The sequence below is a fragment of the Strix aluco genome, chromosome W (genome assembly GCF_031877795.1).
Source record: "Strix aluco isolate bStrAlu1 chromosome W, bStrAlu1.hap1, whole genome shotgun sequence".
NCBI lineage: Eukaryota > Metazoa > Chordata > Aves > Strigiformes > Strigidae > Strix > Strix aluco.
In genome coordinates this window covers 2,510,371-2,537,307 of record NC_133970.1, presented here as the reverse complement: position 1 = coordinate 2,537,307, position 26,937 = coordinate 2,510,371, and positions in this window count along the sequence as shown.

The following is a 26,937-nucleotide window of genomic DNA, read 5'->3' as shown; positions in this document are numbered from 1 at the left end:
CATGAATTTCCTGGGAAAACGCTCCCCATCTTTCCCTGCCCATTAAAATACTCTTGTGGGTATCGTAGTCGTTAAACAGCTGACCTGCCATCCCGATTCCTTCGTTATCTGGAGGAGGGTTGGCATCCCTCACCAAACGTAATGCCAAGTGGTTATCGCAGAAGCGGAGGTGGCTTTCAGTCGCTCGCCTAGGTTCAGAAAACTGGATGGGAAATCTGTGACTACTAAACGAGCCCTTGATTTGTGTGGAGAGGTCCTGGCACCAAGCTGGTGAGCTTTCCCAGTAAATCTGGAAGGTGTGATGGGGAGTGCTCCTGACCATTTGGATGCTGCTGTGGGAGTAAGAGACTTGCTGACATCTCCTTGGCAGGCAGTGGAGACAAAGGGGGGTCTTGCCCCACGATAACCCCCCTGACTCGTGAGCACCGTGCTGGCCTCTTTTTGAACTCATGCGTGTTGACTGAAAACAACCTTTTTTTCTGTTAAAAACTACGTTGGTATTATCTCAGATATTTTGGTGCCTTATTTACCCTCGCTGCCCGCTGAAAATATTTCACACCGTTTGGTGCCTGATGCTGCTCCTTAGTGAGGAGCCGGGAATGTTCACTCCTCCGCTTCTCCCAAAACCCTCGTGCGCTGCCACAAGGCAGCTGATGCAATTACCTCAGAAATGGCCCGATTTCCCAGCAGTTCCAATGCAGCTTGACATATCGCTTGTTCCTGTCTGTGTTTGTGGATCCTTTGAGCTAAGTGATATTTATATACCTTTAAGAGCAGGTATTTACAGATGGAATTTGATAATCTAAGTGACTAAGGGTAAAACTGCCAGGAGAAGTATGAAATTGCAGCTCAGACCACCGTGTCTGGTGTTTGTAGTGATGCTTCAGCTGTTGACTGACGTAGCAAAGGAAACGCGGCGAGGCAGCGGTAGAGGAGCATTTGCAGTCACTCCATATCATCTTTACAGGTAGATGTGAGCAGTCATGAGTCAGGCACGGCACCTCACGAGAAGAGATGTGTTGCCTGTCAGTGGTTCTCATTACCTTTTCCGCTCGAAAATGACATTTCTGATGTATGCTGTAAGCTTTTCTGATGCGAATATCTCAGTGCTTAGAGTCTGCTCTCAGCGCACGTTGGAAGGGGGTTACTCCTGGGGACTAAGGTGTTTGTGTGTAAAGAGAGAAGGGCTGAAGGCAAAGGAAGGAATTTTTTGGTGGTTTTCTGCAGGCAGAATAATTTTGAACCGGGCAGTGGCATGGCAGAGGGGTGGGAGGATGTGTGAAGGAAGCTGACAGAAAACTGAAGTGTGAGAGATTGCACCAGCTTGAGCAGGTTCCCCCACTGGTTTGAGTGGCTAGCCACAGTGGGTTTATTAAGACCCAACTTAAGATATTAAGTATTTGACTCATTATAATCAAATCCACTTCTTGGAGCCTGTTTAATTACAGGAAGATGCACCCCAGGCTCTGTTTCCCTGAAGGCGGCAGAGATGCTCCCTTGCCTATTGTTCTGGGAGGCTTCTCTGTCCCTGCACCATTTTCCCGCAGAGGTTTTCCTCTCCCTGTGTGCCTTGGGATGGAGAATGAGCTGCTTGGTGGCATTTGGGCCCAGGCAGTGACGCAGCACCCTGCGGCCACCCGCCATGGCACTGAGCTTGGGCATCTCCCCTCCGGGCTCCAGGTCAGCAGCGGGGTGAAGCACCTTTCTGAGGGGTCACCTCTGGGTCTGTGGGGTGAAAACCCACGTTGCCCAAGCTCACGCCGATGCTCCGTGTGCTGCATCCCAAGAGGGCGGTTACGTTTAAGGGAATATTTATTAAATATTCATATAGTTTAGATATGTGACTCTTCTAAATGAGAAGCCTTAGCTTGTACTTTGGTTGTTAGAGAAGATAGTCTTCTGGATCGTCTTCCAGAGAGCCTGACTTTCTACCTGGTCTGTGTATGGGCTCTGTGTAAATATATTTATTTATATACACACTCTGTATATATGTGTATACACATATGTGTATATATATGCACATAAGACATATAAGCATGAACTGAATCTGGCTGGGATGGAGTTAATTTTCTTCACAGAGGCCTGTATGGTGCTTTGTAAGGTGATATATATGTATGTATACACACACACACATAATCCTCGGAGATTTGTAAATCCTTCCTTTACTCTGCAAACTCTTGTTCTGTAACCAAATTGCTTTCCTAGGGTCAAAGAAGGAAGAAACCCCAAATCATACTTATTTCAGTACACGGTTCTTTGAATTGGTGATAGAGGGTAAGAAGAGCCAGCGCAGAGGTTAGCTACCTCCGTGTCACACCCCCAGTTGCCTTTGGGGTGCCTTGTGGCCCTTCAGCAGGGAGTCCCCGCTTGCCCTTGTGCTGGTCTGGCTTGGGGTTGTCCCCGCTGAGGGACTTGGGCTGAACCTTTTGCTCTTTTTTGTCAAAGACAGGCCTTGGCTCCTCTTCCTCGCTGTGTCCGAGGCTGTGGGGTGGGCTACGTATGTCATTTCTGTAACAATTTAGTGAGGCTGCTGTTGAGGTACCACAGTCTGGAAGTTTTATTGTCTCCCCATTTTCTATTTAGCTTAAAACTTCTTGCATGTGTACACCCCAATCTCCTGGTTCTTTGCTCTCCCTGCTGCAGCCGGAGTGCCCTCTTGCCACGGTCACGCAAGGAATCCCGGCCGATCCTCACCCGGCCGGCGCTTTTCTAAGTCAACAAGAGGAGGTTTAACCTTTATGACCATACACAAGCCCTCTGTTGTCAGATCTGATTCCTCAAGCCTCTTCCATGCTCTTCCTTTGTAAAATAACCTTGCAAAGCTTTCAAAGTACGTCAAAGACACAGAAAACGTTGTGGCAGTTGTCCAGCCTATTACGCTGACTGTGATATTGTCTCATAACATCTAGAAAATAAACTAGAGAATAGAGCTTTTGGTCTCTCTTGACAGAGATGGTTTTGAGTTCCCTTTCTTACGCATCACAGCGTTTTTGTCGAATTCAAGAATGATTATTTCAGTCTTTCGAGGATGAGGAGGTGGAGGAAAAAGGGAGCCATGAAGCAACAGAGAGGAGGAACTAAGGGGAGGGAAATGCAAAACTCAATGTTAGATGTGTTTAGAGCATGTTTTTTCATAGGTGCTATAAAACACTAATTAAATGCAGTATCTTGAAAGTAATTTTATGGGTCAACAAAAGTTTGGCAGTGAAAGCAAACGCTATTACGATATTATGTTTTACTTCACCCATATCGGACCAATTTTCAGCTTTACTTTCAAACTTAATTACTACACCATGAATCAGGGGGAGGTCCATCAATACTGATTTACCCTGCTGCAAAGCTGCAGTGACGGGGCTCTTTCCTATTTCTAAGCGACCTGGAGCTATAGCCTCCTCTTTTAGCCACAATCACTTAGAACCTGAGTGTTTTTATATGATACGGCTCTATTAAATTTGCGATGGTCTGGGATAAATAGTGACTGGGTAGTTCATTTTTTTCCCCACCTCTTTTAAATCTACAAATAATGGAAATATTCTCGAACGTGTGAGTTAAAAGGGTTCTTTTTTTTTTTTTTTAAGAAAAAAAAACACCTTGTAAAGGAAACTGAAGAAGAAAGCATCAACAAAAGTGGTTGAGAGCTCTCACGCGAGTGAGAAATTAAAGGTTAGGTTGAGCTAGCAGAGGCTGGCTGCCCTTCCTGACCCTGTGCGTGGTTTTGAGAAATCTGCACGTGGCCAAGCTCTGCAGTGCCCTGAGCTCAGCTCAGCAGGCAGCCCTGGGTGCGGAGAGCCATCGCTCCTGGGGAGAGGTGAGGTCTGGCGAGACGTACGGCTGGATGCCCCGGAGATCCCTTAGTCCGGGCTCAGCAGCCTTTCCTCCTGAGGACAACTTTCAGGTGATTTAGCATCTCCTGAGACATCAAAGCCCAAGGTGGGTCGTGTCTTCCATCTGCCACAAGCTCAGCACGTCCAACCTCGGATAGCGCTGGCGGTTATCTAGCCCTGCAAATGGGACATGGAGTGAGGAGCGGGTGCTTTGCTAGGTAGGGAGACCTCCCCGATGGGTTGCTGTCTTAACCAAAGCTGCTAGAAAAGCAAGAATTTTTGCAAAGGGGCTGCAGGAGGTCTTGGGCAGAAGCAAGTTATTGCTATGTAGAGTGTGTGAGAGACTGAAATGTCAAATGATTGTCTCAGAGCTTGCTTGTGCGCTTTGAGTCATGTGGCAGTGTAAGTAATACCTCAAATGTTCATCAAGGACCAGCTGTGGCCTTTGTAATTAGTCAAAGGAATGTCACCCAGGGAAGCAGGAGTGTATTGAAGGATGCACCCTCCCGTTTCCTTGCGATTGTATTGACAAACTCCTGAGATAAACCTCAAAGAGGTGGACTGAGTGAAACCAGGTTTTCCTCATCAAGCACAAGGACCGTTAATTGTGTAAGCCTGATACTTTTTGTGCTCCAGATGCCATGCAGGCCTTGCGAACGACTTCACCAGTGAGGAGGTGATAAGAACTGATAAGAGGTGATCAATTTTTGCCCCAGAAGCCGGATGATTGCTCAAGAAGCATGAAGTCAGCAGATCTGTGGGAACTGAGGCAAAAACAAAGGTGGGCAGGGCGAGCATGACCACTGACTCAATTGCTCATGGAAATGAGTTGGTGGAATACCTGCCTCTTTTTGTCTAGTATGCAAATCAGCTGATGAGTTTAAAGGGTGACAGAGAACTTTGCTGGGTGTGCACCCACTGCTGAAGAACTGAAGACTGAGGACCAATGGGGCGCTGCTGGATCCATGGTGGTGACTGTTACAGAATCACAGAATCGTCTCGGTTGGAAAAGCCCTTGAAGATCCTCCAGTCCAACCATGAACCTCACACTGACCGTTCCCAACTCCACCAGATCCCTCAGCGCTGGGTCAACCCGACTCTTCAACCCCTCCAGGGATGGGGACTCCCCCCCTGCCCTGGGCAGCCCATTCCAACGCCCAACAACCCCTTCTGCAAAGAAATCCTTCCTAAGAGCCAGTCTGACCCTGCCCTGGCGCAGCTTGAGGCCATTCCCTCTTGTCCTGGCGCTTGTTCCTTGGGTCAAGAGACTCATCCCCCCTCTCTGCACCCTCCTTTCAGAGAGTTGTAGAGGGCCATGAGGTCTCCCCTCAGCCTCCTCTTCTCCAGACTAAACCCCTCCAGTTCCCCCAGCCGCTCCTCATAAGACAAGTCCTCCAGACCCTTCACCAGCTTCGGCTCCATTCCTTCTATTCTTGCGACTCTATTCCGGATGCTTGCTTGATTTCTGTCTTTTCCTTCCTTTCTGTCCTATCACTCCCCCTCTTCACTTCAAATAATAAAACCAGTTCTGGGTGTACGGTATTTGACCTTGTTCGTGTCTTAATCTTGCTCTTGGGATCATATCGAAGCCTCCTCTGACACTGGATCAGGACAAAGCGGCGTTGCAGGCTTTGGGGTGCGCATGTGTCGCGTGGAGCCTGAAGATCTGTCCTTGCGGCACGGGAGATCATTAATGAGTTCCTTAGCCACAGGTCTCTGTCTCATCTGTCCCTGTGAGTTTGAAGTGGCTCAGTGTGCTTTGTACATTAGGACTATTCTCGAGATACTTGCTCATTAGCAGGAATTACAATTACCGCATAGTTTGAACTGATTAATCAGTTAATGATCACTACTAACAGGAGTAGCTATTCTGGTTAAGAGTGCAATTGGTGAATCAAAGTCTTACCTTTAGAGGTGTAATTCTGCCCCTGGGGATAAAAATAAAAGTTCGTACTTCCTCCCAGGCATGACAGACCATACCAACTATACATGGAAATGGCACGAAAAGGATTATTTTCCATATCAGGCTCAGCTATTGGCCGTTGCAGAGAGGACGTTGGGTGGGCTGGAGCAGTGATGTGATCCTGTGTGGCAGGCCTAAAGCTCCCGTGTAATGCTGCCTTAGGAGTTAGAGCTCAAAATGATGCTGACACGAGCAGGCTTGATGGGCTGGTGTCAGCAAGGAGGTGTCAGAATGTACTATTTGAACAGACAGCGCTCTGAAAAAAAATCTATGTTGCTTTCCTCGGTTTGCTGTAAAGAGAATTTTGTTTAGTTTTTTTTTTTTTAACGATGCGTTGTTTGGATACCATCGTTTCTAACACACCTGTCTAAAACATTAAATCTTTGCTGTGTAGATTTTGGACTGATTTAAACAAGAACCACCCTAGAGAAGCTAATGTGCCCAAGATTTGTGCTATTTTCCATGTAGGTGCCCACAAATGAATGTGTGTTAATATAGAGACTCTGTGCCTGGGACTGCCAGATTACTGCAGTATATTCGATATTAGCATTTTTGTCTCAGAATATTTACTTCTGATATTTCCTGTCTGGATTCATTTTAGACTTACATTCACCTTGTGATGGAAGTCATACCTGTAATGCTATTTTTAGGCATTTATGTCTAGTGCCATGGACTATACTCGTCGTAAATGCTTCAAAGGGTGTATATGCCTTCCCTTTTAAAACGTCCTGGGCAGGAGATGTTTGCTGCAAGGTCATCTGTCCTAAATTTAACTTTTCTTTCTCTCCCTTTATGTGTGTACTTTTTTTTTTTTTTGCTTGGGAGGTGAAGACAGTACTTGTTTCTCATTGTTAATATACTCGTTTTGGGGTGAATTACTTCATATTGCAATCCTATCTCATTCTGTATTACTGTAATAAAGCCAGCTGAGATGAAGAATGATATCAAGTTGGAAAAATAGGCGAGCGCTACATTATGATACAAACGTAAAAGAAGATACCTTAAACTGCTGAAGGAACAAGAGTTTCTAATACCTGCAATAATCAAAACAGTAAAAAAAAAACCCAACAATTTTCAGGAATAATGTGGCAGTTAAAATGCTTATCTTTGGATATGATGATAGTTAGCATTAAAGTGGTGTTTTTATATCTTTTAAAATGCTGTACAAATATTTACTGATTCGTGATACTATTAGGAGGAAGATAGGGGACTGTAGTTTTCTGGTGATAGGGCTGAGATAAAGGTAACACTTACGCTGGATCCTTACGTGCTCCAGAATTTCTTTCATCGTTAATGAAAATGAGAAACACTTTTGTCAAGGATTTAGGATTAGATCCAACAAGGATTGGTGCATGTAAAAGGTGGGTGCTGCAGTGCCCGGGGCTTGTGCACCCAACCATGGGAACTGCTGGGATTTAAAAGTGTCTGTGGGAACAGGGGCTCCTTATTTGGCATTGGGGGAGCTTCTTATGGTCACGTAAAGTCGGAGTGTTGGTATTTAGCAGTTGCTACGTGCTCATATAAAGCTCTGGGCTCCTCTGCCCCCACGAAGCACACAAGGTTGAGCACCATGTGCCCAGAACAGTGGTTACAGCCCATGGCAGCAAAAAGCACGTGTTTCGTGGGGGCAGGACTTTTTTCCTAACAGAAAACCCAAACGAAATCTGTTGTTTTCTCTTTACACGTGACCTTTCTGTTGTGTTGTGCGGAGGATACCTGGAAAGATCTGCACGGAGGGTGAGAAACAGGCAAGTGATATGCCCGGTGGCTGCATGCAGAAACACGCTGCTACGTTTTGCCACGAAACAGGAAGGTTATTTTTCAAAGGCACCGAAGAACTGAGGGTTCCCGAGTGTAGAAGGAGCCTTGGAGAAACCCCTGGCTTGAGGCAGCAATCAGCTGCAGGAGGTCAAGGGCTCGACCGCGGCTTTGCACCCGTGGGAAGTTATCTCTCCTAGCTGGGTGCCATAAGTTCTGCACATATGCAGCGTTATAAATAGCATTTAGCAGGATCGCGACCACTGTTTGAAGAGATGTGACATATTGCAGAGTGCCACATGGCAGTATGCTGTAATACCCCGTGATAATAATGGAAATATAAGCAACTGTGAACAGTCTGTAATTTTAGTTGACGTACTTAATCGATAACATCTTGGCTTCACCTGGAGTGAACCAAAGCCTGCTCCAGAAACGAGGAGGGCTTAGGAAGTTGTTACATGACCAGGTAATGAGGCCACCAGCATCCAGCAAAAAGTTTATTTAGTGAAGATAAAAGTGCATCTCCCTGAAGTAACTTCGCTCCGTATATATATTTTTATGGATGTGTATGACAACTTTACTTTGCAGGAATCTCTATATAACAGTAAAAACAGAAATTATGTTTCTCACCAGGAGCTAAATTGTCCCGTATATTGTCAGATGGGGTAAATGTTTTCAGGCTGCTATAATTTTCAACATATCCTATTTATTGCTGCAATTATTGTTTCACTGTTAACAGTAATTTGGCTCAGGGTTTTGTTGCCAGGTACTTGCTTTGTTTAAACACCAGAAAATGTTTTCCATAAAAAAAGCCTTTGTATTTCAAAGCATTTGCTTGCAAATTTGACAACATTTAAAATACTGAAATGCCTTTTTTTTCCCTCCTCTCTTGTCTTGACCTCTTTATGAGGAGAAAACACTAAACCTTGACAAGCTCTTTGAATTCATCTGATGACCTTGTCTTGCAGGTTGGGAGATGCTGGAAGGTTTGCTCCTCTCTTCTGTCCTTGTGCAACCCCTGTGAAAGTGGAGTTGGGGCCTGCAGCCCAACCTGGCAGGCTCAGAGAGGTGCATTAATGTCCCCTTTCCACCCTTTGTGTGTGTGTGGACCTTTCCTGATCCTCAGCCTGCTGTGGGCTGTGACTGAGGGGGAGAAAAAAGAATTTGCGAGCTCCTCAGGAGCTCTGGAAGCCTCTAATCAAGAGCTATTGTCAGCGCAGACAAACTCAATCTACATCGTTTCCCAGACCCAGCTTTGTGCTTTACTTCTGTGGTAACTTTGCAAACACTGTCTGTAGGTTAATGTGACCTTCCTGCCAGCCTGGCTCACCCTGGCCAATGTGCCATCCTGCCTGGGAAGTTTTCTGTGGGATTTGGGGAAGTTTTCTGTGAACTGCAGGTTTCTGGTGTTACCACAAATCTGGTCTCAAAAGAACCCTCTAAGACTTAGCTTGAAGTTTGAGGCAGGCATTCTTTATTGCAGGGCAGGATGCACAGGGGATCACTCCACCTAACGTGCACACCCTAAAACAAAAGTTCATCCTTTCTATACCTTAAAGACACGAATATTCATACATTTTCCAAGAAGTCTCCACCTTTCTGCCCATCTACTACATTTACATAATGCTGGCGTTGCAAAACTACACTACGCATGTGCCGGGTCTCGGGTGGTCGTCGGTGGTTGTTTGGGGAGTTAGCCCCCTACTCCTTTTTCCCTTTTATGGTCACGAGTCTTTTGAGGACAATTTCTCCTCCTTGGATGTTTCCCAGCTCTGTTGTCTGGCCAAGATGTTCTTTCTTATCCTCCTTGTTTGTGCAATTCTGCCAAGATGTGTCTGTTCTCAAGGTTAAGATATCTTCTCTGTAGGCTTTAATCACTCAGGCTTTGTTAAATACAAAGTTAAACATTGTTTAGTAAAAGAATTTCTTAACAATTCTCCCCTTGGAGACTTCCAGGTATACACAGCTGGGTACAACATGACCATATAAGGCATAATGGCATGCTTCTCTTATCATTAATTGTTACAGGCCTCAACTTGCAGGTATCAACTGCTTGCAGGCATCTCTGGTGCACTGCTGTCCTGCACGGGCAGGGCCAGGACTGGCAGACTGGGGCAGTGGAGAGACCCTGTGACAGTTAAATGCTTTTCAGATCCTCTTGGAGAGCCTAAAAAAATCCGCAGCCGTGCACCGTGGCCATTCACAGGACATAGCTACCCAACCTGCTGGATGGGGGCGAGCTTTAGTGCGCTCTGGTTCTTCATCATTTGGGCAGAGGCATGAAAACTCTCTGCTGGAGAGCATCTGGGCTAAGATCTCTGGAAGGGGAGGTATGGAACGTGCAGGCTGCCGGAGGGACAGCAGGAAACCACAGGCTGGGCCTTAATTTCATCTCCCCTGCGCAGGGGAGCCCTCCCATCCGTAATTTTGGTAGGTGGCTGTCACAGCCCGATAGGAGCTATTTAGGACAACCTCCCTCACCTTAGGACTTACGACCAAGTTTTGAGATACCCTTGGAGTGAATTAAGGTGAAACAACACCAGCCAACCAGTTTAACAATTTATTAATACAAAACTCAAGACAAGTGGTTAACTACAATAACTCAATGGCAGCTTCTTAACTGGATAACTTACTTGGATAAGCAAGCCCCGTGCTACAGGTTTTTAACTGGAATCTACTTAGAATTCATTAAAGATAAAGAAGGAGAGAGAGAGACAGAGACAGGCAGAGAAAAATATCACCACCTGTGGATCCAGCAGTGTCCTGTTGGTCCTCTTGATTCTCAGTGTCTTGGTGGTGGGAGTCTCCCTTGATGTTGGTGGGAGTGTTGATCTGCTTGAGGGTGGGGGGGCTCTGCAGAGAGATCTGGCCAGTCTGGAGCGATGGGCTGAGGCCAACTGGAGGAGTTTCAATAAGGCCAAATGCCGGGTGCTGCACTTGGGCCGCAACAACCCCCAGCAGAGCTACAAGCTTGGGGAGGAGTGGCTGGAGAGCTGCCAGTCAGAGAGGGACCTGGGGGGGTTGATTGACAGCCGGCTGAAGAGGAGACAGCAGTGTGCCCAGGTGGCCAAGAAGGCCAATGGCATCCTGGCTTGTATCAGCACTAGCGTGGCCAGCAGGGACAGGGAAGGGATCTTACCCCTGGACTCGGCACTGGGGAGGCCGCCCCTCGATGAGTGGGTTCAGTTTTGGGCCCCTCACTCCAAAAAGGCCATTGAATGACTCGAGCGTGTCCAGAGAAGGGCAACGGAGCTGGTGCAGGGTCTGGAGCACAGGTGTGATGGGGAGCGGCTGAGGGAACTGGGGGGGTTTAGTGTGGAGAAGAGGAGGCTGAGGGGAGACCTCATGGCCCTCTCCAACTCCCTGAAAGGAGGGTGCAGAGAGGGGGGATGAGTCTCTTGAGCCAAGGAACCAGCGGCAGGACAAGAGGGAATGGCCTCAAGCTGCGCCAGGGCAGGGTCAGACTGGCTCTTAGGAAGGATTTCTTTGCAGAAGGGGTTGTTGGGCGTTGGAATGGGCTGCCCAGGGCAGGGGGGGAGTCCCCATCCCTGGAGGGGTTGAAGAGTCGTGTTGACCCAGCGCTGAGGGATCTGGTGGAGTTGAGAATGGTCAGTGTGAGGTTCATGGTTGGACTGGAGGATCTTCAAGGTCTTTTCCAACCGAGATGATTCTGTGATGCTGAGTCCCTTAGGGGTCTCCCTTGATGGTGGTGGCAGTCCCTTTTCTACCTCTTGATAGTACCATTTTTATACAGTCTGAGTCCCAAAGTTTCCACCTGGTTCCAAGAAACTTCATACATATGCATGGCATTATGTGATGGCAGGCGTGTTCTGGTTTGGTGCAAGCTCAGTGTGTTCCAGGTGGTCACATCATACAAGACCCTTCCTCAAAGTCAACGACCCAGCACCTGCTCAGTTGTTGAGAGACATCAAAACCACAGGTTCTTGCCTAATTCAAAACCACAGAATTTATTGTTCAGTCCTACCTCCGCAGGGCTAGAAACTGGTGTCTCATTCTTGCTTGTGGCTTCCTCTGTACCAAGAAATGTTAAAGGCCAATGTCTGCGCATCCTTCTGCCACAGTGGTCTTTGCTCGGGATTTGTGGATGTGGGGACAGCTGCTTCTGTGGGTGCAGGTCTCGCTGCTTCTCCCACCACCCTGATGGTCTTGCTAGAGGTGTGGGGGACAGGGAGAGAGACTGTTCCTGTTCAGAAAAGGCACTAATACTTTAAAAAACCTCACTACTTTAGATCTAGTTTCATATTAATTCATAATAAGTTACTTAGAGCAGCCTTGGAGTCCCTGCTGCGAGAGCTGTCTGCCTGGAGGCCTGCCCTGAGATGCAGGTGCTGAAAAATTGGGCTCTCTGCTTGCCAAACGCAGTAGCCTGCCAAGCGAAGATGCTGGCAGTATGGCTGGCTAGGAAATTGGGCAGAAGCCACGGCTGATAGAAGAGGTCTTTACTGCCCAAGCTGTCTGTAAGCAAAGGTCTGAGGTTTTGGGCCAAGACTGGCCTTTTTTAACTTTCCTCTCAGAACGTATCTGCCAAACTGCTCTGTGCATTAAAAGGAGGAGGACCTGCCCGAGGTCGGCTGCACCGCTGCTTCTCTCAGTGAGAGAAGAAAGGGTGAGCCCGGTCTGTTATTACTGAAGGTCTGTGCTAACCTGGTGTGCTCCCCCTGGGATGGGAGAGGCAACGCTGTGCTGAGCGAGCTTGGCGAAAGCAAAGGTCCTTGGGGGTTGGAATCAGGGCTGTAGGGCATCACTTGCCTTCTTTGGAAAGGTTTGTCTCTTTTGAAAGGTTTTTTTGCTTTTATGATCTGTGAATATAGCTACCTAAGATCAGGGTGTGACTCTTTCATTGGAAGATGTTTCATTTCTACGGCGTGAGGCGAGACAAGTTCGTGTTCTAATGACGGGCCACGAGCGTTTTAGGGAAGCTACCGTTACCACAAAAATTCTATATACTATTGGCATCAAGTGTGCTACTCCCACTGGTTTCTGAATTTTGTACTTCAGTGTGCAACTTCCGAAAAAGCCTGTGCACATGTGAAAATATTTAAAGAGCTTATATTTTTCCATAAGCGCAGAGATTCACTGAGCAGCTACACGTTGATGAAGTTTAATGTTTTAAATATTCCTCGCTGAATAAATAAAGTAGATCACCCATGAAGGATGACTGTTTATTCCACTCATGAGAAGACCTTGCTCATATATTAATGAGGAGTATAATACTTAACCTTCAAGGGTGAGATACCCTATATATATGCAAAATCCCATATTGCCACACCTTGAACTTTGTATAACAGCCAGATACCTCTGCACTCCTAAATATGTCCTGTATCTATTTGCCCCACGTATGCCTACACTTGCATTATCAGATAATAAATAATGACGTCTGGGGGTTAAAGAGTCTTCGTAAGAGCTGCTCCGAATCAATTAATCAGTAACTATTGATTACCAGCATGTTCTATTAATTTCATTATGATGTCTAAAGGGCAATCCATAGCAATTAAATAAAAAGTCATCTGATAGCTCGTGGTAATTGAATTTGTAAATTTATTAGCTTATGTTCATTTACTCCAAATACGAGTAATTAATATTTTATGCAACTGTTTTGAAAGTGAGAATTCTTTGGGGATTCCTGTAATTGGGGCAGACAAACCTATTTCACTGGGAACCCCCGATGCTGAGGAATGCTAATGATTTGCAAATAAAGGGAGAAACTTGCAACTAAGCTTCCTACGCACCGTATCTTCTGTGTACGTGCAGAGAAACAAATAGACCAATTACAGATTTCCAAAGATTTTTCTCTGACAGTAAACACTTTCTTACCTTTCTTTGTATTTCTCATAGGCTGCGTTTGATTGTAGCGTAGTGCTTCAGCTGATAATAATTTTAAAAAGTATTTTTTTTTGTGGGAGAGGGCCCTGCGTGTGTGGCTATGCCTCCTGATTTCCAATGCAAAACCATCTCCAACTTTGAAATGAGGTGGGGAGAGGGGGGAAAAACAGGTTTCTCAAAGTTAGAGGGACTGTCCTGTGATAAATACCGCGACACATATTTTCAACATTGATTGTAACTTTACACACTCATGCTGAGCGCGTGGAGAGATGGTTTACCATTTGGAGTAATTATTCCTTTGGATTATGCCATAAATACGTCTGCTAGGTGAGGAAGGGAGAGCAGCGTTTCTCTCAGTTTTCAAAAGCTTTCCGATTTTTGCTTTCCTTGGGGAAGCTAATAACTAGTATAGAGACAAATGCAGACATTATCGGGCAAAATTAAGGTATAAATCACCAGCGAGCGAATCTCTGCGTTGCTCTGCCGCGGTCGGGGGAAATCGGATTTCGCACTCTGCATTCTGTGTCATGTCTGTAACTCTGTCACAGCCCATTTGTTTGCCAGCCCTGGCACCTCGTTCTTCTTCACTTGAGCGTGTGGCTGATAACGACATACTGGGTTAAGGGGTATCGGAGCCTCTGTCTGCACCGGGGGAGGCAGCCATCGGTAACCCGCCTGCGAGAGGTGGGCTGCTGGCGTTGGCTTCCTGCCCACGGTTGCAGTTTGGCTGCAGTTTTTGCTCATGTCGAAGCTTCTTCTTTGATTTGTTCTTGTGAGGAAATGGCCGTTTCTGTGTCTGGAGGTTGTGGGAATACAAGGGAAGGTTGGCGAGGAGGATTGTAAGCAGACTTAAGTAATTTGCAGCCAGGGTGTCAAAAACCACATGTATCATACTAATTGTTGTTTAGTTTTGTGTGCTTGATGGGTAGAATGTCTGCCTTTAGGTAACACAGGCCTGGGAGAGGCTCAGGGGCACCTTATCGAGCATCCTTGAGATTCCTGCTCTGCTGTGGGAAGGATCAAAGCACAGTGGAAAAGTACGTGTGTGAAAATCCCTGATATCTACAGACGAAAGCAGCAGGTTCAAGATCTTTTTCTTTCTTCTCTGTTTCCTGGCAAGGACTGAGCTCTGCGGTGCCACCGTCCCCGCTTGCGTCCCTCTGCCCGGGCGCTGCTGCGGAGATCCCCCAGGTTGTGAGGTAACGAGGATAAATTTGCTCTTTGCATTTCATCTGTGGTTTTGGGGTTGCTCCTGTGTCCTACCTGTGCTGGCTCACACAGATGTGTTCCACCATTCCTCTTTGGAATAATTAATTGTGGAGGCAATGCTGAAGCCACAGGTCATCTGCAACCTTGTTATAGAGAGGAAGGATGGGACTGTGGGGTTGTTATGGCAAATTCTCAGGGCTTTCTTTTGAAATTGGAAGAAATGGAAGATTTTAGCTGAAATCTTCACTCCTTCCAGAGGGATGTATATGTCTTCAGGATCGAATTCCTGGTCAGAAAAAGAAATGCTGCTGTTGCTTGTACAGCACTCAGGTTGGACTCGTGTGGGAAGTCCACATGAATCTCCTGCTCTGAAATGGTGCAAGGAGTGAATCCAGATCTCTGGCGTGCTGTGTGAATGCTCAACCCGCCAAGCTGTCAGCTGTTACAGCTGCTGTGGCTGTTCGGTGGCAGTTGCTTTGGTCATAGAAGTGGTTGTGTTGTTTCCATGTCTGTGAGCTGGCAGTGATGGCCACTGGACAACACACGCCATGAGAGTGAGGAGTCCCTGACTGGCCAACTTATTCATTTGGTGACTTCAGTTTGTTACCTTTTGTTGAACCTTCCTCTATGAAATGTAAGGAGAGAAACTACTTTGGTGTCTTATTATTAAGCGGGAGTGTCGATCTGCATGAGGATAGGGAGGGTCTACAGAGAGACTTGGATAGATTGGATCGGTGGGCCAACGTCAATGGGATGAGCTTCAACAAGGCCAAGTGCCAGGTCCTGCACTTGGGCCACAACAACCCCCTGCATGGCTACAGGCTCGGGGAGGGGTGGCTGGAGCTGTCTGGAAGAGAAGGATCTGGGGGTTCTAACTGACAAGCAGCTGAACACGAGCCAGCAGTGTGCCCAGGTGGCCAAGAAAGCCAACGGCATCCTGGCTTGGATTAGAAATAGTGTGACCAGCAGAAGCAGGGAGGTGATAGTCCCCCTGTGCTCTGCACTGGTGAGGCTACACCTGGAGTGTTGTGTCCAGTTTTGGGCACCTCAATACGAGAGAGATCTCGAGGGGCTGGAGCGAGGGCAGAGGAGGGCAACGAGGCTGGGGAAGGGCCTGGAGAATAAATCCTGTGAGGAGCCATTGAAGGAGCTGGGACTGTTTGAGGAGGAGAAGGCTGAGGGGAGACCTCATCACTCTCTACAGCTCCCTGAAAGGACATTGTAGAGAGGTTGGTGCTGGTCTCTTCTCCCGGGGAATTAGTGACAGAACAAGAGGGAACGGCTTTAAACTGCAACAGGGGAGGTTCAGACTGGACATGAGGAAGAAATTTTTCCCAGAAAGAGTGGTCAGAGAGTGGAATAGGCTGCCCAGGGAGGGGGTGGAGTCCCCACCCCTGGATGTGTTTAAGGGTCGTTTGGATGAGCTGTTGGGGGATGTGGTGTAGGGGAGAACTTTGTAGAGTCGGGCTGAGGGTTGGACTCGATGATCCCAAGGGTCTTTTCCAACCTGAAGGATTCTGGGATTCTGTGATTATCAAATGTGGTTATTAATTCCTTCATAATTATTTTTGTTCAGCTCTATTCTTTTTCCAAACTTTCCCTTCTGAGTTATTGCTACTGGAGCCACCTACAATATTGAAGTAGTGCTCCAGCTGGCTCCTTTTCAGGGTTTTTTTCCCACTCACACTGAAAAACTTTAGCTTGGTGGGGCGCCAGGTTGCAGTGTCAGTTCTTTACTCAAGCTGACGTTTCCTGCGCCGTCGGACAGACCACACTCCTCCTGCAGCCCCTCGTGCTGCACAGCTTGCCAAATGGTCTAGATGGTGTGGGGTTTTTTTTTTGCTGATCTCTCGTTATTGCTCTCTTATTTCTGGTGGTAGCTGGAAACTAGAGTTCCTGACAATTTTTTGTTTGTTTTCTTTCGCTTAGACCCCCAAACTGCTGCACAGTATGTTCCCAGGAATGGCTGGTGTGGAGCTGCGCCTGCTGGGCTGTCAGAGAGGTTTCCCTTTCTCAGGTATGTCTTTAATCCATTTAGCAAGGCCTAAGCTGATTTTCCTTTTTTGTGTTGTCCTCCTTACTTAATCAGGCATCACGCACTACAAAGTGAAATGTTGAAGAAGGATGGCTTTGCCAATAAACAGACCTTAATGCTGGCAAGATACTCTGGAAACTAAACACTAGTTTCCCTAAGCTTCTGTTGATAGGCATTAATAAAAAATGAAGTTCAGGTAATACGGGCTAATCTTTCATAGGTGATATTTTTACATTCCAAAAGTAATTGTGTTGATGTTGTGTGTTTCATCCTCTGATAGCTGTATGTTGGCTGGCTCTTTCCCAGATGTGGGATATAAGTATTTGTTGAACACTATTGCCTTTTTCTATTATCAATTCTACCACTTGTGTTTACTAATGGGCTATACTAATATGGATAAATCCACTAAATGGATTCATTTGCTAGTAAGATGTAGGTGGTGTCTTTGAAAAGAATAACATCCCTGATTGTTTCAATTACGTTGGTCACAGACTTCTTTTTATTGTCCTTTTACTTCCCTTATCTGTACCCTACAGTTCCCAGATTCTGTCACATATTGATTACCATTAGCTTCCTCTTGAGTTTTTAAATGATAATTAAAAATATTTATTGTAGTTGCTTTGCCTTTAAGGAAGACTGACATCTCTATTTTTGCTTTATAAGTGTGGTGTTTTTTCCTTCTGTGAAACTGTGGTTTGGGTGTCTAGTTGTTGGGTTTTGTTGCATTTTTTTTTTTTAAAAGCGTCTGATAGAGAATAATTTCTGTTTATATATAGCTGGTTTTTTTATCCTCACTGATTTGACTTATAATCATTTTGAGCCTTGTGAAATTGGCCCTTTCGAAGCTCTGTGTGTGTGATTACGGTGTAGACTATCCTTTCCTTTCACATAATAAATGCAATCAAGTCATGATCGCTTGCACTCGTGAAACAGCTGATTTCCAATTTTGTGGTCAATTCCTTCTTATTTACTACGAAGGTGACCAACATGTGACTCTCTCCTCTTTCCATACATCCATCATGGCTGTGATATTGGGTTAAGAAATGCAAATCTATAACTTTTATGTCTATTAAGGCTCCTTTAATACCATTACATGTACTTGATTTTTTTTTTTTTGCTAACTGAAGACTCCAGCGTTAGTTGCACAGGCATTAGTTAGGACGCCGCATCGCAACTCAGAACAATTTCTGCTGTCTCACAAAGAACTTGAACCAGCAATATCATTTAGGAGTGTCACTCACCTTTGCTGCCAGACAATTTCTTAAATAGCTGTAAGCAGTGACTAGGCCTCTGCACCCGTGGAGATCTCGCCCGCGGCGTCCTCGGTACAAACCTGGCTCCGCTCCTGTGCCGCTCGCCTGCCCTCGTGCTGTGCACAGACGACTTGGGCGTGGGGTTTCTGCGTGTCATGTGCTTCATTAATTAACATTTGTCTTGTGCTCTGCAAATGACTTTTGCATGGGTTCACTGGTTTCCTCAAAACACCTTTGCTGTTTGCACGCTGTACGACCTGTACCTCCCTTTGTTGGCTGAAAAGCGGATCCATCACCGGGTGTGCGATAGCTCAGTAATCACACACTTGGGAGAGATGTTGCTTATTTATTTTAGGGTTGTACAAGCCTGGGTTTCCTACAAATCAAGCACAACAACGGGACTTTTTGTGCTGTATTTATACACAAAACTTGCAGAGTTAGTAATTTGCTAAGTCCATCCTCTCTATGGTGTCTGGTTAGTAATTTACATACAATTATAACACTGCTGATGTAATACTTCTACTACTACACATGCTCAGGGGAAGGGTCTTCCCCTGGTCAAGGCTTTTCTTGACCCATAGACGTGATTTTTAGTATTAGAATGAGGGTAGTTCAACGAAGGATCCATAGGCCTTGAGTTTGCTTGCCAAGTTGGCGTTGTGTCCTCTTCAAGGGCTGATGACTCTAGGATGTCCTTGCTCAAAGGTGACTATCGACTTGTTCTGCTGATGAGGGATACCTTTGACTTTAACATATCCAAAGAACATCTTTAATGACCTAAGCCTGATATTGTTGTGTTGTTCTAAAAGTTAAGCTTCAATGCCTTCTTTGCTCAGAAGGGACTCGGCCCTTCCACTTGTGCATCTCCACTCTTCTTCTATTCCCTGGCTTTTGAGAAATCCAGCTGGGATATTCCTGCCCTGATTCCTGCTTTGCTTCTGGTGTGAGAGAGTCCAGGAGCCCTTTGCAGAGCTCTTGGTGTCCCCCAAATTCCCTTTTTGCCCCCTGCAGGGTTGGTCTGAGCCTCATCCCTGACTGATGCAGGGGCTTCTTCCTAGCCCCATCCCTGGATCTGGCGCTTGGAAGATGTCTCTTCCCCGCTACTCTTTCTATCCTTATTTAAGAGATGGTTGTCGTATAAAAGGAAGGAAGCAAAACTCAAGGATAAAGGGCCAGGACTTGCCTACCCTTTGGGAAGGAGGATCCTGGTGAGTTTGGCTTCATTCCAGGAGCAGGGGGTCCCTGGATCGGGTCCCTTGGCATGTGGGTGGCTTTTCCCTCCCACCCTCAAGAGGAAGAAAATCCGTGATGCATTTTCTGAGGTGGGAACTGCTGGATAACAGAGGGCAGGAAGGATGGAGCTTGCTCTGCACTTGTGGACAGTATCACACTTGGCAATTCTCTGAAGCTTGTATTCAGTGAAAGGTTTTATGCTACCCAAGGAAGGCGGTAGCCATTCAGATGAGCAGAAATCTATCTCCCACATCCGACACTGCAATCTGGTTTTCTTCCACAAAGTCTGAAAATGCGTGTAAAAAAAAAAAAAAAAATTTATTTTGGGGATATGAGGAAGAAACGCGAGACTCATCACAAGCTAAATTGCCAGGTCTTTGTAACTTACAGTGTGTATAGATAAGAAAAGTTTTGTTTTTCTCATGGAAGTCGTATGGCAAAAATTTCCTTTCACTTACAAAAGCAGCATTAGAGAGTCCTGGCACAAGACTTAACAAGTGTTATCAACCCTATAGCCAGAAAATATTTACGCTAAAGATTTGTCTATGAATTTCTTTTTCTGTAGCATAAGGGTGCCTGCTTAAGCTGCCACCTGTGATCCATGCTGTCCAGGTCAAAAGACTTCAAAGCAGCGTTGGGGGGGAATTATCTTCTTTTTGCATCTATGCATACAGAGGCTGAGATTAGCCTATTTGCAAAATCCTTTTATATTCCCTTCCCTTGGCTTCTCCCTCCCCTTTTCTTTTTAAGACATCTGTTTAAAACTCAGCATTTAGGCCAGACAGGGGTCTCTTGATTGCACAAGCATGCTCCTGGCTCTCTGATTCAGCCAATTAAGGGCTCAGCTAGCTAACATTACCATTTTAATGCTACTTATTGGGTGGCACAATTTGCTGCATGTGAAGAATAGAGTTCATGCCCTGCTATGTGCGAAGTGGCTTATTTGGCACGTTTGTTGTTAAAGAAATCTTTAATTAACAGCGGCTGCAGTATTTGTTTTCTCTGACTGAGGTGGGGATGGGAAAATGGAAACAAGCAGCAACCACGAGGATTAATTGTCAAGTTAAACTGTTTATGTTGTTTTGCTTAGGGTCTTGTTATGGTGCTCATCACTGGAACGTTTTAACTGTGTTGCTGTTTCCTCGTTGCTTGCATAGATTCTAGGGAAAAATGGGATCTGATAGTGCTGCCTTTAATGTGAGAGTTAATCAGAATTAAGTCCAAGTTACCAATTGAATTGCGTTGGGCTAAGATTGGCATAAGCTTTGGAAATAAAGGAGCTTTGTGTTACGCTCAAAATGTTAATAGGCAAAAAGGAACACACCCTAAATACAGTGCCTTGAATACGTTAGTCTAATAAAAGTCTTAATCTTATCAAAATACAACTAATGGGTGTTATTAGTCCGGTTAAAATGATATGCACTTAGAGCTCAAATCATCTAGTTAATATGGAAAAGGCTCACTAATAATAGAGCCAAAGGCACGCTGCTCCTCCAAAGGCAGGAGGGCAGGGACGGCGAGTCCGGCCAGCTGGGTTTCAGTGCTGGAGCTGGAGGTTATTCATTCAGAATAGCTGCGTTTTTAATTTATTTTTATTTATTTATTTTTATTTATGTGCTATGCACAAACAAGCGTGCTGTATGTGGGGACTTGGAAGGGAATGGTGTAACATGTAGCACCAAAGAACTGGCTCCTGGGCTTAGGCAACGCTGGCTAAATGTAAACCTGAACACAAAAACATGAGTAGTTGGACTCGAGAGTGTAATAACCTGCAAAAATATTGTGGGTGCAAACTCAGCCTGTGTGTGGCTCGGGTTAGAGGTCTCAAAAGTATGACAGCCATGAGTAGAAAAAAAAAACCTAAAAAAATAAAAATGGGTGTGGGTTTTTTGCTTTAAAAGATTAGCCTGGATGTTGGGAACGTTAATGAACTGCAAGCGCCTCGCTGAGGTCAGGCTGTCGGCAGGTGCACATCAGCAGCGCTCCGTAGGTGCAGCGATAATCATTTGTAACGATGGAAAAAACCCGAACCCTGCCGGGACGCTGTACCCTAGAGCAAGGAACACGGAGAACGGGACAGTGCTCGGATACCTTGGTAACGGCTGCGTTGCGAAGGGCCAAAATAGGCTGATTTAAAAAAAAAAAAAGACAAAAAAGCCAAATCCCCCCCAAACGTTGCCTGCATTTCTGCAGGGGTTAGAGCGATGGGTGAGCGTTGGAGCACAGGTCGCTGTATGCCCGCGTCCCACGTCAACCAGCTTATCTTGAATCTTTCTGTGTGGTTCTGCTTACTCCACTTCAAAAGCGAAGCAAACGCACTGCTGCAAAGAGCTACTCCTGGTGCATACTAAGAGCATTTAAGTATTTCCCATGTTTACTAGCCTTGAAACAGCTGAATAACCTCCCCTTAGGATGTGGTGGTTTTTTTTTTTTTTTTGCTTCGAATCCTGTGGCTTGAAGCTGCGCTGGATAAAATTCTTCAGGGAGTCATTTAGAGCTGGCGCTAAACTAAACCAGAGAAATTTATTAGCTTTTCTGCCTCTTATTTCTCCAACTTTTTAGTTGCTGGTCACGAGAGCCAAGGAATAACATCTTCCCTCAGTACTGTGAGGGAACAGCTCCATGCTTTTTATTTTGGAGAGGAGGCTCTTTGTTAAGAGAAAGCCAAAAGGGAGGTGGCGTGGCTGGCCTTGCGCCTGCAGAGCCCGCCATCGGGGTCTTCCCTCCATCCCCCTGTTTGAGCTTCAGGCTGAGCTTTAGCACAACATGTGGCCTGTCCCCATTGTCTGCAGCGCCACAAAAGCCTTGATTGCTCCTTCCAGGGAGCTACGAAACAGCGTGCCGCACGCCCCTTGACTTTAACAAAGTCAGGCGTGCGAGACCCGTTGTGCCTCTCGGTGTAGCATTATCAAACATTTATTCAGTCCGACACACCATACAGAATTCATAAAGCTTCATAATAAACCAAAAATATTAGTGATACCAGACAACGGGGAGGACGCGATGGTGAGACGCTCGGTGTTATGAAGCTTCTCGGCAGGTTAAATGACCAGGGAGGTTAATGGTTCAGTTGTTTATAACAAAAAACAATGTGGGTTGATTATTTTTGAAGGGTTAACAAACCCTTGGGGGTGGGGGGAAAGGTTAACAGCCTGCTCAAAAAGAGATGGAGGTAAAAAACAGGTAGTACAAAGACTTGTTTAAATGCAGGGAAGATGAGAGCCACGGGGTAGGGGAAAGGCTTTGAAAGTTGGCGAACGTACTCAAACCTGGTATTGTACGTATAAGCTTAGGTTGCAAATAACTGTCACAGGTGGGTGCTGACAAAGCTGGGGAGAGGCAGGAGAGCCATATGGGCAGCGTGACGGAGGGAGGGGGGCTGATTTCTGTGCTCCCTTTTCCCATGTCTCTTCGTGCTGCCTTTTCTGCTGGTGGCCCTGCAGTGACCTGGCTTTGCAAAATGGCTCTGCTGCCTGTTGGGAACAAGGGCACTTTGTTTCTTTGGATGTGAAAGGCCAACGGTATCCTGGCTTGTATCAGCAATAGCGTGGCCAGCAGGGACAGGGAAGGGATCTTACCCCTGGACTCGGCACTGGTGAGGCCGCCCCTCGATGAGTGGGTTCAGTTTTGGGCCCCTCACTCCAAAAAGGCCATTGAATGACTCGAGCGTGTCCAGAGAAGGGCAACGGAGCTGGTGCAGGGTCTGGAGCACAGGTGTGATGGGGAGCGGCTGAGGGAACTGGGGGGGTTTAGTGTGGAGAAGAGGAGGCTGAGGGGAGACCTCATGGCCCTCTGCAACTCCCTGAAAGGAGGGTGCAGAGAGGGGGGATGAGTCTCTTGAGCCAAGGAACAAGCACCAGGACAAGAGGGAATGGCCTCAAGCTGCACCAGGGCAGGGTCAGACTGGCTCTTAGGAAGGATTTCTTTGCAGAAGGGGTTGTTGGGCGTTGGAATGGGCTGCCCAGGGCAGGGGGGGAGTCCCCATCCCTGGAGGGGTTGAAGAGTCGTGTTGACCCAGCGCTGAGGGATCTGGTGGAGTTGAGAACGGTCAGTGTGAGGTTCATGGTTGGACTGGAGGAGCTTCAAGGTCCTTTTCCAACCGAGATGATTCTGTGAAAGCTTGAACCCAAGCGGGCTAGATCGAGCCCCCATCGTACCCTGACGTACAGAGGTGTCCGCAGCTGCTGAATTTTATGGAGGGCAGGGAAGGAAAATGACCCACTCACCCGCACCAGGGACATCGGGTCCAGTGGGGCGGTTGGATACTGAATCTGTCTGACAGAGGTTTGTAACCGAGCTGGGTGATAGCCAACACTTCAGGCACACTGTTCTCTGCTCCTTTTTTTTGTTTTTTTCCTCCTTCTTTTTCTTCTTTAGCTGTTATGGCACCCAATCAAAATACTACTCAGGCACCTTGCTTTCCTCCAAAAAACTGAAATTCAGTGCAATTCCTGTAAAGATGATATTTAGGTGGTCCTTGTCAGAAGTCCTTCCCCACATTCCCCTCTGAGGTGGGTAACCAGTGATGGGGAGTTTTGACTGCTCGTATGAACTGATGCCATGGGACGCATGGGTGAAATACTTCAGAGCGCTGCGTGTCTGTACCAGGACTTGTCTCTGGAACGAACATCTGTCAAGCCAAGCTATGAAGCAAGAAACTTTCATTTAATTGAGACCATAACAAGAAATAGTGCAAGGAAAGAAAAGCCCTGTAGTCAGAGCTGAAGCACCCAGGTAATGCTCAGCCCCTCAGAAAAACTGGCTGAGACGTGAGCCTTTCAGAGAAGTGGGGAAAAAATACAGCTCACTTTATTCCAGCAATTCATTTACTTTTATAGAACTATTTTTAAAATGGTAGCAGTGAATTACCAGAACAGAGCTTTATAGCAACAAGCTAATGACTTCAAAGCCTGATTCATTAAAAAAAAAAAAAAAAAGAATTACAATCACCGTTCCCTTGGGTTTGTTGTATATTTTATTTGGAATGTTTGTCAGTAAATTATGACTAATTTGAATTCATCCCTCTCCTTTTCTCTACACATTAGCAAGCAACTGCCTACTTAAATATGAGATGCTTCTAGAAGTCTGGCAAAAAGGAGTTGTGTCCTTCTCTCCCCCAAATCAGTGGCCCAAGAATGGGGGGCAGAAGTTCTCTGGGAGGCTTTGGACGTTAAAGACAAATCAAGGCAGAGATCTGACCTGGTCTATGAGCAAACTGACCTCCTCTTTGAGAGGTTCTACCCAAAAAACTGCTCCAGGGAGGTGATTTCAGTGCCAGCCAGCATCAAGCATTTTTCAGTATGAACCCCTGGAGAAATGGAGGAGGATTCCACACCTCCAGCTAGGACACAGCAGGAATTTTTAAGGAAATCAGTTTTCACACAGGCTGCTGTGGGAGGGTGAGCAGAGCTTGGTCTCTCTTGGAGGAAAAGGACCCGTGTAGCTCAGATGCTGGGAGGTACAGAGAGCCCTTCACTGAGCAACGCGGTGCTGCTCGGTGATGGAAGAGGTGTGTGATGTCCTTTCTTCCCACCCCAACCCTCTCTGGGCTGGTGGGAACTTGACCCTTGGTCTGTCCTGGCAGTTTCACGAACGTTTGTGCTGCTTCATTTCCCCTTTCTCTCCATAGCTCATGTCTGCTCTCCACCAATACTTGGGTATGTCAGCCTAGGGCAATCGGAGAGCGCGGTTTATCGGTCTCTGCGGAGCGTGGGTGTCCCTGGGTGGTTATTGGAGCCATGGTAAAAGCTGTGGCAACTCTGGGCCTCTATCCGTCCCGTCACTGCTCTCCATTCCTCTCCCAAATCATTGTACTGCCCCCCAAATCTTACACCTGACTGCAGGTGGGACTGAGATGGGGGAACGTGGTTTGGCAGTCCAGTCCCGTGCCCCGACTTCTGCTAGCCTTCAAGGATGTGGCAAAAATAAACACCGCCTAAAGAGCGCTATAAATTCAAACTGTAAATGTAGAATGAATGTGAGATTTATCTGTGCCCTGCAAGGCAAAGCACAGGACGTTTCTATTCAACTGCCCATCTAACTGGACCTGCCTGAAGGTTATCTCTCTTTCTGGCCCCAAAACCTCTCCAAAAGTACGCAAGCGCCGAGAGCCGTGGCTGGGGCCGGATCTGCCTTGTGTTGTGCCTATTGATCTGTAGCAGAAGAAGGATTTTTCCCATGGAAAACCAGCTGTGCGGGGGGTCACTGCCAACTGGGGTATGGGGCCAGCGGGCGTGCAGCTACACACGGAAAGTCATACGTGTCTATTTGTAGAAATGGCATCTGTACAAGTGAAGGCAGTGCTGGCAGCCTGCTGAAAAGGATTGCTGAGAAGCTTGTGCCACAGCTTGGTGCTTGTCATGCAAAACTATGCAGACCCTTAAAGATGCAAATAGGTGCTTAAAGTGATTCCTCCTCTTCCATGCCACAGCAAAGCTTTCGGAGACCTTCCCCCCCCCCCCCCCCCCCCAGAATCATGTCTATTCACTTATTTCCTGCTCTGTAATTAGTCTTAGTTATTCATACTTATACACACATACACATATAATATATGTCTTGCCATATAATGCTTTAAATGTTCCTCTTAATTACATCCTCTTTCTCCCAAAACGTTTGTCTGGAAATACTGACAGTGGTGGATTTCAATCCTGCAGAGTTCCTGCCTCTTCTGGAATGTCTGAGGGTCAGTCCCTGTTGCTTGGGGCTTCCTTGGAGAATCCCAACTCTCCCAAATGGAAGAGGAGGCTGAGACATGGATGTCACATACAGCACTTTTTGTCCTGCATCCTATTGTAGTTGTCTTTTTTTTACAGCATCATTATTGTGAAGGATGCTAGAGCAGATTCAGAGGCATATAGGTGTGTTCAGTGTGATGTATTCTTCTTGGTTTGTGTTTACTTTTTACTATGAACCTTATTTTCTTTCTGCTGTTGCAAACTGAGCACTCCCATAGCTTCTTCCAGAATCTTTAAATAGTTGGAATGAAAAAGTGGCTGAAATAATCTCTCACTTTTCTAAATGAAAACAGTGTTTACTTCCTGAGGTGGTAGAATCAGCTGGTAGAGGTTTTTAAGGATGGGTTAGACAAACACGTACTGAATATGATTTTGCTTTAGCTGAGGAAATGGAAATGCATTTAAGGGCTGGCTCTGTTTGCTACGATCCCTGATAAGCAGCTATCTTCAAAAACTGTAAGTGAAGAGGGAAATCCCAGAGGACTGGGGAAAAGCAATGTATGCTTATTTTTAACTATCCTTACTGTTAGAAAGTTTTTCCTGACATGTAATCTAAATCTTGCATCTCTAGGTCTCTAACCTAAGCCTGTTACCTTCACATACTATCTGCAGAGGACAGGGAAAAAGAGACTTATCGCCGTTTCCTTTGCATCAGCATTTTCCCTATTTGGAAAGTTGTTATGTTTCTCCATAGATTTCCCTTTTTTGGATTAAACTACCTCTGTTCTCATGTGCTTTGTTTATAGGCTGTGTTTTCTAGATCTCTGTTCACTGCTGATTTTTTTTTTTTTTTTCTGTTATCTTAGTCAGCATGCTCCAATTTCATCTATTTTTACTGTATTAGCCACCCTTTTCCTAACAGCAGAAACCAACTCCCGTGTCTGGCCGCTCTAATCCTTAGCTCCTTTTCTGCAGAGATGCTGTTTGGTCTTTCATTCCTTCCCCTGTGTTTGCACAACCGATAGTTTTTACCTATATGCTCTACTTCCACTGCCATTTTGAATTGCAGCCTGTTTCTTTTTCTGCACTGCTAATGCAATTTGAAAAAGTAATTCTGAATTCTGATACTAGCCTGCAAACGACT